The sequence below is a fragment of the Lolium rigidum genome, chromosome 7 (genome assembly GCF_022539505.1).
Source record: "Lolium rigidum isolate FL_2022 chromosome 7, APGP_CSIRO_Lrig_0.1, whole genome shotgun sequence".
In the NCBI taxonomy this organism is placed as follows: domain Eukaryota; kingdom Viridiplantae; phylum Streptophyta; class Magnoliopsida; order Poales; family Poaceae; genus Lolium; species Lolium rigidum.
Genome location: NC_061514.1, coordinates 116,717,111 through 116,723,110, shown reverse-complemented (window position 1 = coordinate 116,723,110; position 6,000 = coordinate 116,717,111).

The window sequence follows — 6,000 nt, the reverse complement described above, 5'->3', positions numbered from 1 at the left end:
TACTTTGCCCATGTACGGAGTGTTTGAATCTCAAGTATAGTACTCAAATTCCTGTGCAGTGTCACTTGTTCGTAAGGGGCATGGATCCTACTTACCAGAGGTGGGTACATCACAGAGAGCCCTCTGATGCAGTTGTTATTGTACATGGTAACCAGTTGCCTGAAAATCATGAAGCGGTGAATATTTTAGAGGAATTTGATGCAGGGGTTATAGAACATCTGGTGGTGCCTGATGATGGAAGTGTAAATCATGCACTGGAATTTGATACGGAAAGTATTGAATATCCTATCGAGCGGCCTGACAATAGTCCTGATCATGGATTGGTGAATCATGCAGATGACTTTGATGCAAATGTGATTGAGCATCCTGCCGAGGTGCCTGTCAACAATGATGCTTATCATGGAGAGGTGAATCATACAGAGGGATTTGCTGCTACTTTCGACATTCTTGAGTTGAATTGCGACTTGGAGCGCAAATGCATAACTTCCACGTGAAATGCTTTGAAGCACGGCTTCCCCCACTTCTTGCCGAAGGATGCTCAACCTGAGGTTTTCTCCCAGCTTGCCCATCATTTTCTGGCAGAGGATGATCCAGCTTTGGCCTATCGTCAAGCAAGCTTGAAGATTGGAGTCGAAGGGACCATCACTTTAGTGGCAGCCAGCGGCCAAAAGGTCGATTGGGTGCAAGCTGCGACTCCCAAGGGTTTGAACGCTGAAAAGTGGAAGGCGTTTGTTAAGGGTGCCAAGATTTACTCGAAGAAGCTTATCTCCTTCCTCGACCCGAAGTCTTCGGCCTCTGCTAGTGCTGCCCAAATGGTGGTCAAGTAGACCAACTTTCCCTTCCTTTGTTTTTCTTTTTGTAGATAGCGCCGCCTTTTGCTCCTCCCAATCATTTGTATGGGCTTCTTGTAAGCCGTATTTTTTTAAAGATGCTGATGTAATATGCTCTGACTATGAATGAGAAAATGTGTCTTGCCGAATGATTGATGTCGATTTTTTCTTGTCTTCCAATTGATTTTTTACAACTATACTGTGGCTGGTCCTTCCAATGCTTCTCCTGCTACTTCTCATTCTGCGAGAGTACCTGTCGATGCTTCCTTGGATGTTTCGTCATGTCCTACACTAATAACATATGGGTCTTCAATGAAGATTTGATACTGACGATTGAGATATCCGTCAGTGATTGTCTTTTTTCTATGACGATACGGCGTTTTCACGTCACACATGGCGATTTGGGCTGCTCGGCCCGAAAAATTAGTGACGGGCGTGGTCAAAACGTTAACGATTGTGCAGAAATGAGTGTCGCGGGTGGTGGGCAGTCTAAACCGCAGAGTCAGTAGGGGGCGTCACAACAACTGGGCTTCGGGCCGGTGGACACACCTGACCCACAGTTTGCACGGTTCTATTCACGTAATTTTCTGTCTGCCCGCACAACAGTCCAAGGCCTGCAGCAGTGGGACCCATATTTGTAAGGGGGGGCAACCACTATCTGCACACATGTACCTAGCCTGCAGCACTCGGGCCCGCATGTTAGGTACCGACACGACCCACCTGCCGCCCGCTCCGACAGCCTCCACGCATGCGAAGTGGACCAGAACTGTCAGTACCACCAACATGGGTTCCACATGTCAGTTGCCATGGCAATTCTTTTTGCGCACGTGCCAGCACAAGTGTCTGCCTGTCGTCAATTCTGGACACATGGCCCCGCAGGCCAGAGCCTGCTGGGACCCTTCTCTGAGAGTTTTGGTGGGTCCGGCATACCAGAGATCGGTGGGGTGCCGCATGTCAGAGCCTGGTGGGACCCACGTATGACAGTTTTAGTTGGTCCGACATGCCAGATATCTGTGGGGTCCGCATGTCAGAACCTGGTGGGTCCCAGCGTGCCCGAGCTTGGTGGGCCCAACGTGCCAGAGTGTGGACCAAATATGTCAGAACTTATGGGGCTTGTATGTCAAAGCTTGGTGGGTCCCTGATCCCAACCCCGTCGGGCCCACATGTAGTCGTGGGACCAACTGGATTCACTAGGTGTCCCACCTTCAGCTACACGTCGTGGTGTCTTTGGGCCAAATTGGCTGACTAAAGGCCCAAGGACAATTCATTCAGGTTGAAATAAGACACGCTGAGGAAATTAATCGGCCTAAATTACTCGGCCCAATTCCAATTTATTGTGGTTGAAACAAGACACAGAAGGGACCAGAATATATTCGAAGCGGAATAATGAGCCCAAGGCCTATTCCTGGAAAGTTATATCCCAGCCCAGATCTATTCAGCTAGATTCAGGTTCTTCTCAGAATGACTCGGCAGGCTTTGGTCTTGTCTAAAAATAAAATAGTGTTCCCGCCCTGCAAACTATTCGGCAGGAGGGCTTTCCCCCAAATTTTTGAATTACCATATTCAGGCGGGCCAGGGCCAGGGTTGCGCGACCTGCAGCGCCGCCCACAACTAGCTAGCTAGCACGGCGACGCAAGGTAGATCCATTGCCACATGTGCCCCGTACAACTTCGCCGTACTCCTCCACGACGTCTGCGGGTCTCCCCTCCGTCCCGTATATTGCCGCCGCCGGCACCCGAGCGGATCCATCACCGTCGTCCACCATTGCTTGCACCTCACCACATTCTCCAGCGTCCAGCCTGCTCCGAATAACCACTTCTTCATGCCGGCAGGTTGCAGCCACGGTAAGGCTCTGACCTCTTTCTCTTTTTTGGCTGTGTGCATCCGTACTGCCATTAGGATGTTTGTTGTTGGAGAGGCTGGGTGTAATTGGTATCTTCTGATTTTAATATATTCCCTTTATAGAAAAAAAATCTATAAAAGTATCATCCATATATTACTAGTACACCCGTCCTAAAATAATTGTCTCCGGGTAATGTGCAATTTTAGAACGCTCTGGAAGTATTTTTTGGCAAATTTTCTGAAATTTGAAGCCTCCGAATATTGTGCAGATCAGTGTCACTTGATGGATAGAACATGGGTGAGGCATGGTTCGTGTTTTTCGAAAGAATACGTGGAAGGTCTGATTGGACTTATGAACTTTGTTCGAGATAGATTCATTGATAATGATAAAATACCCTGCGGGTTCCAAACTGAACGTCGAGATTGATCTTCCCCAGCGGGTAACTTGGCTTGTCTGGTGTGATTCCATGGAAACGTGTATCGGTTGGTTTTAAATTCGCCAGGGATATGTCCATCTTCCTCAATGTATGTGCGTACATGAGGTTTAAACTGCTGCCTCCATCTATGAACACTCGTGAGACGTCGAATCCTGCGATCACCGCTGGTAAGATCAAAGCTGATTGCCCTGGTCGAGGGACTTGCTGCGGGTGGTCCGCTTTGGTGAAGCCAATATCTTGTCCCGACCAATTTAGGTACTCAATTGTTGGTGGAGGCATCTTCTCTGCCATAAAGACATGTCGCGAAATTACTTTTTGAGCTCTGTTGGATGGCCTAGCCTTCTGAATCATCGACACCGCGCCATTGGTGTTGATATAAGGAGGCGGGTGTGGTGCTGCCGCTATTTGTAACTAGCGTCGATTTTCGTCCATGATTGCGGGAGGGGGTGGAAGGTGGATCTCACTCCTTGGCCCCTGAGGGTTCCTGTTTGCTGCCTGTGCGTTGGCATGCCCCGCAAATCTGTTCAGCGCCTGAAAAGTTCGGCAATCCTTCTGCAAATGTCCCGACTGCCTTTTCCCGTTGCTATCGAGATAGAAGTGCATCTGACATGGTCCGTTCATCATATCTTCGGGAGATATGTATGGCCTCTGGAACCTTGGACCATTATTTTGACTGTTAGGGCGCGGACTATCCCTGTAGTCGCTACGTTGTTCTCCACTCTTTTGATAATCATCTCGATTATTATTTCCGCTATTTCCTCGGAAACCAGCTGATATTTGGCCGGGACCGTCATAGTCGGAGTATTGGCGAGAGAATCGTCGTCTATTTTGAATGTTTCGACTATTCTCCTCAGGCGACCTATGCCGCTTATTATGAACAGCATCTTCTCCATCAGCCCAGCGATTCACTATTTCCATCAATGCTGCTATGGTTTTTGGGTTAGTCCTTCCCAAGACCTCGATGAAATCTTTTCTTCGGATCCCAGCGACAAAAGCGTCTATCGCCCTCTCGTCAGATATGTTTTCTGCCGAGTTTTTGATGATGTTCCACCTCTGGATGTACATCCTCATCGACTCATCATACTTCTGTCGACAAGCTCTCAATTGTTCTATTGACGCAGGTTTCTTCCATGTTGATAGGAAATTCTTCACGAACATATCCTCAAAGGTCTCCCAGCTGTCGATGGATCCAGGTGGTAGCTTCTTGATCCATGATCATGCTGCACCACTCAAATACACCTGGATGCTCTGCATGGCAGTTGCTTTGGTTCCACCTATCAACTTCACTGTTTCCAAGTAGTCGACTAGCCAATCCTCCGGATCTTGCAAACCATCGAACTTTTTGTAGTTGTCGGGTAATTTGAAACCAGACGGTACCCGCGTTTTGCGAACTCGTCGAGTAAAACAGGGGAGTCCGCACATCTCCTCCTCGTCAACCTCTGGTGACTGCCGACGTTCCCTCCTTTCTTGACGCGCCCTGTCGACCCGCGCCTGTGTCATTGTATCTCTTGCCGATGTTCTCGGGGGATCCTGTACCGCCCCTGTAGTTTGTGGACTATTTTGTCTTGCAGCACCTTCGGGAGGTCTGCTTGTTCCTGCAAACGCTATCCCCATGACTCCAACTCCCGCCATGGCCATGTTACACAATGCCTCTCTTGGATCTCTTGGGGGTGGCCTGTTCGCTAGTATGAAGGCCTATGTCGCCATATATCCAGCTTCCGGTGTTTTAGGAATAATGTTTCCTCTTGTGTCTATTGACATAAAAGACATGTCGAGGTTCTGGATCAGATTCTCCCTCTCCGCTTCAGGTATGTTCTGCAGCCGCGATCTTCCCCTATTTCGAGCGTCTCTGTGATTATCTCCCGAAGTTCCTGACTGCCGACTCAACTCAGCTCGTCGCCTACTTGACGCGGAAGCGGTGGCTTTCCTTTTCTCGAGCTCAATTCTCTGTTTTTCAAGTTCTCGACCAGCACGGGCAAGTTTATATTGGTATGCTTGCAGTTCTTCGGCTGTTGCAGTCGTACTCATCGGCTCTGTGCCGTCCACAGCTCTTGCCGCTCTGTTTTTCAAGTTCTCGACCAGCGGGAGTTGCACCCTTAGTTGCGGTGTAGGCCCGACATACTTGGTGCCCAAACCTCGCATGAGATTAGCGGGATCGACGTATGGATTTCCCACATCATCGAAAGCCTCTGACGTCTCCTCCGGGCGACTTGCTTCTCCAATTACATAAACTTGATGATATTTTGAAGCTGTATCTTTGCTGGGATTGGTGACACCGTCGTATAGATCGGTGAAGACCTCCCGAACAGAAGTAGATCTGTCGATGAAGTTGTAACTGTCGACGCTATCTGAGTCGCTGCTTATATTGGAGTCCGCAAACGACTCGAAAGACATGCCGCCGAAGATCTTGATGAGTTCTCCGCTTGTTGACGACTTGCCGAAGCAGGACGATGAGATTTCCTCGGCGTCGATCTTGAACAATGACGATGATCCCGAAAATCGGAATCGGCCGCCGATGATCCCGACGAAATCGGAACCCTGAGATGATGCGACCCCTCCTTTCCGACGCGGAAGTGGAACGTCCTGAACGTCATCTCCATAGGCTCCTCTAGATACGCATATGCATCCACACGGGAGGGCGGGTGAGGAACAAAATCGACTAGATCAGTTTCGATCTGTTTACCTCTATCCATTGCGTTGCTTGCCACCGAAGACGTCGACGATGTTGAGCGTGCCATCGAGATCAGATCCTTGTCGCCTTTAATTCCCACAGACGGCGCCAATTGACAAGGTATCGACTTGTCAATGCCTACAGATTGTAGACTAGGGTTTTCAAGGAAGTAAAGGGTAAGTAGATCTCGAAGGTTCAGCCGGAAAAGTACTCGACTGCT